The sequence below is a fragment of the Astatotilapia calliptera genome, chromosome 10 (genome assembly GCF_900246225.1).
Source record: "Astatotilapia calliptera chromosome 10, fAstCal1.2, whole genome shotgun sequence".
Taxonomy (NCBI): Eukaryota; Metazoa; Chordata; class Actinopteri; order Cichliformes; family Cichlidae; genus Astatotilapia; species Astatotilapia calliptera.
Genome location: NC_039311.1, coordinates 32,304,769 through 32,314,506, shown reverse-complemented (window position 1 = coordinate 32,314,506; position 9,738 = coordinate 32,304,769).

Here is a 9,738-nt window from a genome sequence, read left to right as displayed (position 1 = left end):
AAACTCAAAAACCCTGGGTCGACGACCCAGGCATCCTAACAGTCTGGGGGTTTTTTTGTCATGACTGTACGGCCCGGTTCGAGAGAAAAACAGGAATGGAATATTACACTGTTTTATGGTGCAATATACTGCTGATTTATAAGAAGTTCTGTTTGCATAGAATCATGGCCTTATTTCTCTGATTAGGGAGAACAAAACATACTGCACAGGAAGCCATAACTGAAGCTCACTGAGAGGGAGAGAAAGAAAGTGCATGTTTAGATTTTATGACTTTGGAGGGGAGAAGAAGTTATAAGAATGTGTGAAACTGTCAGACACTTCGAGATCTGCCGGACACCCTCCCATGCACATCTCCCATCCGGACGTTTGTATTGTGTTTGTATGGAATAAAGAGAATTGTACTGATTAAAGAGATTGTTGATTGAGCATTAAAACACAGAGTGTTGTTCTTCCTTCAGCCCGAAGATCAAAGAATTGGGTTTTCAACACTGGTAAGTCAATAAGTTTGTGAACAAAAGTTTTATGTACTTTATTTATCCCCAAGGGGCAATTAACATACAACAGAGCAGCATGCCTTTGAAGATAAGGACAGTGCATAAAGACTGAGATAATAAATACACAGAATATACATTATATACACAGTTTTAAAATAACTGTAAGTGAGTAAAAGTGAATAAAGTGTCTGCAGTGGATGACTTATACAGAGTCAGTGAGGGCCTCAGGTAATAATAAGATTACCATTGTATCCTCTCCGTTAGGTTCTTAGTGTCTCCCAGTCTTTCACCTCAAAACAGCCCTGTAGTTCTGCTATGGCCACCTATGACCACCTCCTAATACTTCTAGCCCTCCAGTTGTGGTCACCCCACAACTGAACACTGACAGGAAGGCTAGTGGTCACAGGCTCCCTGTTCAAAACAGGCATATAGCGGGGTTTGAGGTGAATCGGGTTATGAGGAGGAGGAGGAACTGTATGCATCCCTGACATTAGCATACAGTAGCAGAGTAAAAACACTGAGACAGCACTAGAAAGAAGTTAAGAGGTAACAGATACTTTTAACCATTTCTGAATGTCTCACTGTGTTTTTTGGAGCACTGTCTGTTCCCCTTATTTGTTTTTTGTTTTTGTTTTTGTTTTTTTGGGGGGGGAGTTGTTTTTGCTTTGTTTTATTTTATTTATCTATATAAAAAAAATTCTGCAATAATATCTGAATGATCTACATGGGAGAATATGTATAACTATATCTATGGGTTTGCCCAACACTGTTCATATACGATGTACATACATTATTATTATACACTCAATTTTTTTAAATTAATTTCCTCCTCTATTTTATTAGAACTCTCCCTTCCTGTTGGTTAAAATGTTGTTGGAAAAGCAATAAATAAATCTTTGAGAAAAAAACCCCATTTCTGAATGTCCACAGCAAAAGTTTTGACAACTGGCTACTGTTTGAGATTTAGAAAGCTCAGTAGTCAAAGTTTTCTTTGTTGTATGTGTAAGACCTGTAATTCCCTGGATCATCATTACTGCCTGCTGTGTTATCCTCTGGGAACTATTAACGACCTACATTCTCTCTCCCAGAGGACTAATTACCACCAAAAGCTGTTAATAAGTGCTGCATTAAGAAGCAGCCCACAAGGGACGTCATCAATAATTACCTTTGTTTCAAAAACATTAACGCTCATTACTAGCTGTAACAATTGGCAATTGGCAGAGTACTCCCTCAGCTCCAAACATGCAAGGGTTAAGACAACAAAGTTACAACAAAGTTTAATCACTGAGAACAAGAGGCTTTGTTTGATTGAAGAAAAACTTTTTCTTTTAAGAGTGCTATGTTTCATAATTTTTGGAGGAAGAAAAACGAATTAAAAGATAAATAGTGAAGTAAAATACCGATGCAGTTAGGTACAGTTATAGTTTTTTTTAACCTGTTTACTGAAACATATTCCAATCAAAGCTGTATAATGGATCTGGACATAAGTGTAGACTCTTAGCTTTCATTTAAGGGTATCCACATTCAAATTGAATGATTCTGTTGTTATGTCATTATCAGTTAAGCAGATGCTTGCATTTGGAAGATTTTGCTGCGACCAGACAACGTGTGGTCTACAGCTCCATGGTGGAAAAACAAGCCATCCTTAAACTGCGAAAAGAGGAAAGAAAAAAAAAGATCAGAAAACTTGAGCTACAATATAAGGCGTGGCAAAATCTAGAGTTTGGTACATCCTGACAAAGAAAGAAAGCACTGGTGAACTCAGCAACACAAAAAGTCCTAGGCATCCACCAACGAGAACTGTGGGGGATGATCACAGATTCATTTCCATGGTAAAAAGAAACCCCTTCACAACAGCCAACCAAGTGAACAGCACTCTCCAGGAGGTAGGAGTATTGGTATCCATAAAGAGAACACAGAAGGTTCACTGCAAGGTGCAAGCCACTCATAAGCCTCAAGAATAGAAAGGTCAGATACGAATTGGCTAAAAAAAAAAAAAATCTAAAAAACCCAGCAAAGTTCTGGAAAAATATTCTTTGGACAGATGAAACCAAGATCAACCAAGTATGGAGAAGGCCAGGCAAACGACATGAAAACGGCGTTTTCAAATTAATCCACTTTGGAGAGCTTTTTCAAAAAGCTCAGTTTTCCTTGACCAAAAACGTCATCTCAGTGTGGAAGGAAGGGCCCAGTCTGGATCGCATTCCTGCATTTTGTAGGCTGGTTTTCCTACAAAACACAACAAACATTAGCCCGCAAAGCCACAGTGAACAAAGCAGCATAGCACAACGAATTCAATTCAAATCAATATAAGACTTATTTGTAACCTACATCAACAATTATGTTATGATAAATTATGTAATAACTACAACAGAAGACTTGTGGAAATGCTTGGAGCAGACTAACATGTGAGCTACGGAGCCCCGCAGGGGACATGGGAGAAAAAAAATTAAGACGGACTTTTGCGAGATCTCGCAAAAGTTGAATTTCAACAATTTTAACAATTCCAACAATGGCGGCAGCTACTTAGTTGTAATATTACTCTTTCTGGGTCACAAAATACACTTTTGAGATATTTTGAGGCGTGAATGTAGTTGTGTAAACGTCAGATACCTGCTCGGTTTACAAGACATCACATATTTGCAAAAGTGCTCTGACGTTTTCAGAGATCTGACACCCTTAGCTCGAAGCTGACGGGAGGTCGAGACCTACTACAGCCAGGAGGAACACCACTTTCCCGGCACATCGTGCCTCGACCTCCCGGTCGGCTTCGAGCTGGCGGCCTCCAAAGAATGCGGCTAAAACTTTTGCGAGATTCCGAGTTTGTTGCGAGATCTCGCAAAAGTCCGTCTTAATTTTTTTTTTCTCCCATGTCCCCTGCGAGGCTCCGTAGTGAGCTGGAGTGTTCTGGGACGTTATATTTGGTCTTTGAATGGCTGCAATCCAGGCCATCCGTCGGCTCTTTGTTACTTCGGAAACATGGCTCGAACAATTTCTCTTCCACGATGTAATCCGATAACAACCGATCTCTTTGTGACGTTTGTAGGGTTACTGAAGTTGGGCTAGCTGGTATATAATGATGTGCTACGTGATTGCTAGCGACACAGCTATGTTAGCATAAACACAGTGAAGCTGGAGGATGAAAGCTAACTTTTTTCCACTTGATAAAGGTTAACGTGAGGGTTCCCGATGGTTAGGCTGACAGTGATCACTGACAAGCGGATACAGCAGACACGGGAACCAGCGAGAGAAACCAGAAAGCACAACTCTGACAAAGAAACCAAAACAAAATGATAAATAATATAAAAATCAGTTCAATAATAACGCAAAACTGAAAACTCTGGGTTGATGACCCAGGCACCCTAAGAAATTCAGACAAAAAATTTCATGGTACTGGGTCTGCGACGCAGTGTTGTGCGCATTTTAGTTTTATTTCGCTGGTTTTTTTTACCCGTCGGCTTCCCGTGGCTGTCATGCGACCGGCTATTGCAGTTAATAATACAACAGCTTCTTTCCATTTTTTGTTTCTTTTTATCGCTGTGTAATGTAATTTCAATTGAAAGCCTGCGTGCGCTAGTACCGCTTGTCACGAGTTCGCAGAATCCTTTGCGGTTTTACCCCGAATGACGTCACATTTTCAATCTCTATAAGATGAGCCTGCAATGCAAGTAATAATAAGACCATTCATGTGCTATTATAACCTGGTTGTCAAATAACCCATGTAAATTTATTAAAATGCACTTTTTAAACTTTTCTCCAGTAAATTATCTGAAAACAGACAAAAGAGTCAGGCTACAAATGCTTGTTTTGGTTCTTCTAAGTTGCGAACATTAAACTGATAAAAGCTAAAACTGTGATATATCCTTTTTTTTTTTTTCGCCTGTTCCATTTGGTTCTTTAGCCATCAGAATTGTTGTCTGAAGACCAACAAGGATACCCAATGGATTTACTTTGCCAAATGGATCATCGTGGCATTGCCGTATTGGTCTATTTGGTCGATCTTTGTTTTTATTATTTATTATATTTTATTTTCAGATGTTACAGACGGGACAGACATGAGTGAGAGATAGGAAAGGGAGAAAGAAAGAGGAAGGAAAGGAAAAACAGAAGGGGAGAGGGACAGTGAGAAAGGGGGGGAGAAAAAAAATAAAAATCTCCTGGATCACCTGTTGAGAGAAGAATAGAAAACAAGCAAAAAAAGACAAAAAAAAACAAAAAACAAAGCAACATACTAAACACAACACCATCGCATTAATCTAGCTAAGTGTAAACAGCAGTAAATACTAAATATTCAATGTTGTTGTGCAGCACGCAGGACAGATGTGCTTCGAAGTAGCAGCCAAGAAAGGTGTAATTTGGGTCTACGAGCAGTGAACATCCGTGTGCATACCTGTGTTGATCAGCGAGCTTGTATTCCAAAGGTTTCTCCATGTAACGATCTGCTAGGGAGTGTGGGGGGGCCACAGCCCCGTCCTCCAGGGTGTGAAGCAGGTATGGAGGAGATCAAAACTCCAGACATCCAGAGGCCCCCAGAACACAAGAAACCATGGAAGACCAACAGAGGGGCAGCCGCGCCACTGTTCCAGTAAGAGCTGAGGAGAGTCCCAGATGAGGGCTCACTCAGCAGCCGCGGAGCAGAAGCCAGGGGGAGTTGCAGTGACGCGCCCGTGAGCTCCGCCGGCCGCCAGCTGTGCCTGAGTGACCGAGCCCCAGGCCGAGAGGCCGGGGGCACCCCACCCCCGAAGGGGCCCGAGCGAGCCCCAGGCTCCAGGCCCCGATAAGCGGCCGCCAAGGAGTGAGCCGGTGTGTACCTGGACGCCCACCCCCAGACACAAAGAACCACCAACGCACCGATACCTGAGGGAGTCCGCCACCGGCAGGGGAAGTGGTGGTAGGGGGAGATAGGCCTCCAAACCTTGGAGGGCCTGAGGTGTCCCCAGAGAGGTGGCGTCTGATACCCAACCTGACATATAGACACAGACATACAGGCACACACAGACACAAACATCCATTCCCACCCTCATGCTCTCATATGCACTTACTCCACACTCAACCAACGTGGAGACAGACATAAAGAGACGCTGTACACACGATCACACTCCCCAAGCGTACTCTACAAACTCCGCAGCAGCAGGGAGGCCCCACACTCCAGACCGCAGTCGGACGGCCAACTCCACCTAGCCCTCCCGCTCCAGCAGGCCGCAGAGAATGGGGGTGAGAGAAGACTCCAAACCTCCCTCCACCCGCTCATTGTAGTGTTGATGCATGTGTGTTCTAAGGTGCAATTAAAACCCAGGAGGGCATGGAGCTACCTGCCAAGGAGCAGCAGGTAAGCGCATAGTCCCTCCTGATAGCCCTCAATGTCTACGTGTATTTAAAATTGAGAGGTGGGCAACGACGCCAGGGGTGAGGTATACACCCTGATGGTACTTTGGACTCCGTGATTGTGCCCACCCCCAAGATCCTATATGTATGTGTAATGAGAGTGTGAATAATGTGAATGTCTAAGTTGTGGGATAAAATTGAGGCAGAGGCAGCCAGAAGGGGACAGAGGGGGGGGGGGTAGCCTCCTCTGCACCCTGGTGACATACCCCTACTCCACCCCTACTGGGTGGTTGTGGTGGAGCGGGAAGAGAGAGGCAGCTGGAGATGGGGAGGGAAGGAAGGGAGGGGCAGGTAACCCCTCCCTGGGGCCAGCCACTTTAATAATAAAGCAATGTGCTGGTTTTGCACCATCTTCTCTCACTGTTTCCATTTTAAAGGGAAAGCAGAAGAAAGCTGACATGTATTTTTATAACTACAGGATCAAACATTTCCCAGAGGTTTGTTCAGTCTGATGATGCTGCATCAAAACCTGCAGCATCTATCATACAATGTTTAGATCTTAGGAATCAGTTAAATGAGTCAGACTTCAGACCTTTAGGACAGTGTGGGATGTTTTTATACATGAAAATTATCCACAAGTTCTAAAGAAACATATATTTAAAATCACCTGCTGTCCTTGGGTTTAGCTTGTGCAGTTTTGTGCTTTATTTGCTCCTCCCATCTCAAGACTGACATGACCTTTCTGAGTGCGGGTTATCTATGTAGAGCAACCGTCCAAAGATGCAGCTGCACTGCCCTCTTCTGCAGAGAAGCCAAACTGCAACATCAAGAAATAAAAGTAAACCTGACACGTCCTTCTACTCACCTCTTCTCAAATCAATCTCATGTTTCTTCTGGTTAAAACAATAATAAGTGTTTGTTAGACTCCTTAAAATATACTCTAAAGTAAAAGCTCTTTTGCCTTTTCCATTTCAGGGTCCAGAGGGGGCCGTAGTCTATCCCCCTCCCAGCAACCATACAGCAAGAGGTGGGTTACACCCTGGAAACCTCGCCAACCAGGGCCAAAGAGAGACAGACAACCATTCACTCACCTTCACACCTAAGTGTGGTCTAGAATCAGAAAGTACCCCCCCACACACACACGGAGAGCAAACCCCACAGACCCACAATACCACACACACATCATGTCAGAAAAGTCCCAACAAACCTCTGTGAACAAAACAGTTTTAATAAGAACTTTCACGGCATTAACAGAGTGTCCCGTGTGAACAGCTCACAAACCAAAAACACGGGCAGATAAATTTAACAGTTGTTGTGCTGACACTGGATGTTTCAAACACAGCAAAGAAATAAGCAGAGTAACATTTTTCTTGGTTTCATGCATATAAAATTACAGTGATTTTTTATCTTTAGTCTTAAATATTTAGTCTCATAAATTTGCCTTTTTATTCCTTTCATAATAAAGCAAAAGCCTGTCTCTGGCCTTCAGAGGACAAACTAGTTCACAGAGACGTTAATGCTCTATGAGTCTGTAAAACAGCTTCTTTTTTAAAAACAAACAAAAGTTGATGCATTTTTACTCCATCCTGGTAACATAAACAAACCCTGAAGCTGCATTTATAGAGACCAAACCAAAAAAACAGAAAATTCTGTTTTCTTCAAGTGAACCTTCGATAAACTCTGTGCCTCTGTGAGGTTAGGATCATCACACACTCAGGATTATAACACTCAGTGTTTCATTGTGCAGACGTGCTGAATCACATGCATTGGATTACAAAAAGACACCAAACCAGAACAAAAAAACAACCTGGCGAACATTGTAAGGGAAACACACATGAGACAGTTTACTGCAGACTGTATGTGAGCCAAGGTTACACCTGCAAAACAGAAAGATGAAGCCAGAGCTGCAGTTCCTCTGATATCCACTCTATCCCTGCAGCTGTTTTGCATCCTCATGATAACTGTGCTGGATGTGACTTATCTTTGGTGTCTGTGACTGACAGCTGTGAATCACCTCGGCTATTTCACCACAGCTGATTGGAGTCCCTGAAATGGACCTCTGGACCGTGTTTGTGCTGTTGGAGTATTTATTTAACCACTAATATGACTGCTGTGCAGTTAAATGTACAAACAGATCATCTAACACAGCGGTCCCCAACCCCCGGGCCTCAGACCGGTACCGGTCCGTGAGTCGTTTGGTACCGGGCGGTGAGAGTTGAGGCTCAGGTGTGAAATGTCTGGTTTTCAGGGTTTTTATCGGTTTCAGTGTTATTTTGTTATCGTTTTTATCGTTATCTCGGTTTTCCTGGGTCTGTTCACGTGTGTTATGAATAAATCTTCTTTTTTTCGGTACCAGTACTAGTTTTATTTTGTTGTATTTATCCGCGACACCTTAAAGGTCGGTCCGTGAAAATATTGTCGGGCATAAACCGGCCCGTGGCGCAGAAAAGGTTGGAGACCGCTGATCTAACATACCCGAGTTCCAGTTTGGTGAGTGGAATTTTAGGGCTTTACTCATCAGTTATTAACTAATTAGCCGGATCTGTGTCTACAAAGCTGCACCAATAGAGTCTGTGGATACAGTCGGCTAACTATCCAGACAGCCAAAGAAAACTGCAGATGTGAGGCACATTTGGCACAAGCAGTCATTCCCGTCTGAGCTAGCGTTCTAGCATCATGAACCCGTCCTCTCTGATGTCTCTGTTTGTTTGCTCTCAAATGTTTTGCTCAGTTGTTGTAACCTTTTGTGCGATTCCACAAACCCACGTGATTAAAAAAACGATCATATGAGACTTTACTCTTATTATTTAACATGCTGTAGTAAAAGACAAAATGCTGAACAAAGAATCTGTGTGATGTGATGAAACCGATTATTTTGCAAACAGCGTCAATAAAAAAAACATCCAGACGTGTAAAGTAAGACTTTCAAACTCTGATATGAGGCTTTGTGCAGAGCTGTTTAGCTTTTGATCACTGCAAATATTTGGAAGTGATTTTCTGTGTCACTGGTTTTGACTTTAAAAGCAGTAAAAGTGTGAGGTGTGTTTGGATTTAAAATAAAAGTAAACTACATATAATTGCAGGGGTTTTTTCTCCTGGAACTACAGTTTATTTGAGCTTTCTTAGAAACTTAAATGACCACAACTTGTGAGTGAATTTTAGTTTGTTTAAGATTGAGCCTGAAAATGTTTTATCAACCATTTAAAGTTTGTTTTTGTTTTTTTCTTCAGTAGCAAAATGTACCAGAAAGCATTTTTGGAGGGAAAAACCAGATTTGACTCTTATGAGATTTCCCTTTTTTCCTTTTTGTTTCCAGATTATGATTATTTGCAAGAAAACAGTTTGTAGCTCAGATCGTAATCACAGAAGCAGCATTACCATGTTTAGAGTATAAAAAGTCTGTATTTGCCAGACAGAATTGATTCAGATTAAAGTGTGTTAAATATGAATAATGTGGGACAAGAAAGGACAAATTGAACCTATTATTACTTCATCAAGGCTACAAAGTCGAGATCAGATGCATCAAAGCACCGATACCAACTTACCCTCAGGAACAAAGGTGGTGGGGATGCTGTTCTGAGAGTCAGATAGCTCAATGAAAAGTATTAAGGCATGATGAATGGGTTCATAAATGCCTGAATGCTGAAATCTAGAGTGACCAATTGAGTGCTGGAATGAAAACAGTCGCAAGCCTAAAACCTCTGTGATCTGAAGATATGAGCACGATACAACTTAAATTAAGAAAAACAGCAGATCACTTATTTCTAATCTTGTCAGCGTTAATCTCATTAAAATGACGTTAACGTCATAACCGCATTGACGTGGCAAATTTCCGTTAGCAAATTATCACGGATCACCCCGAGCGTGGGGCTGGACCGCGTCAACACATTAGCGCGGTTAGCTCGTTAATGCGTTAGCG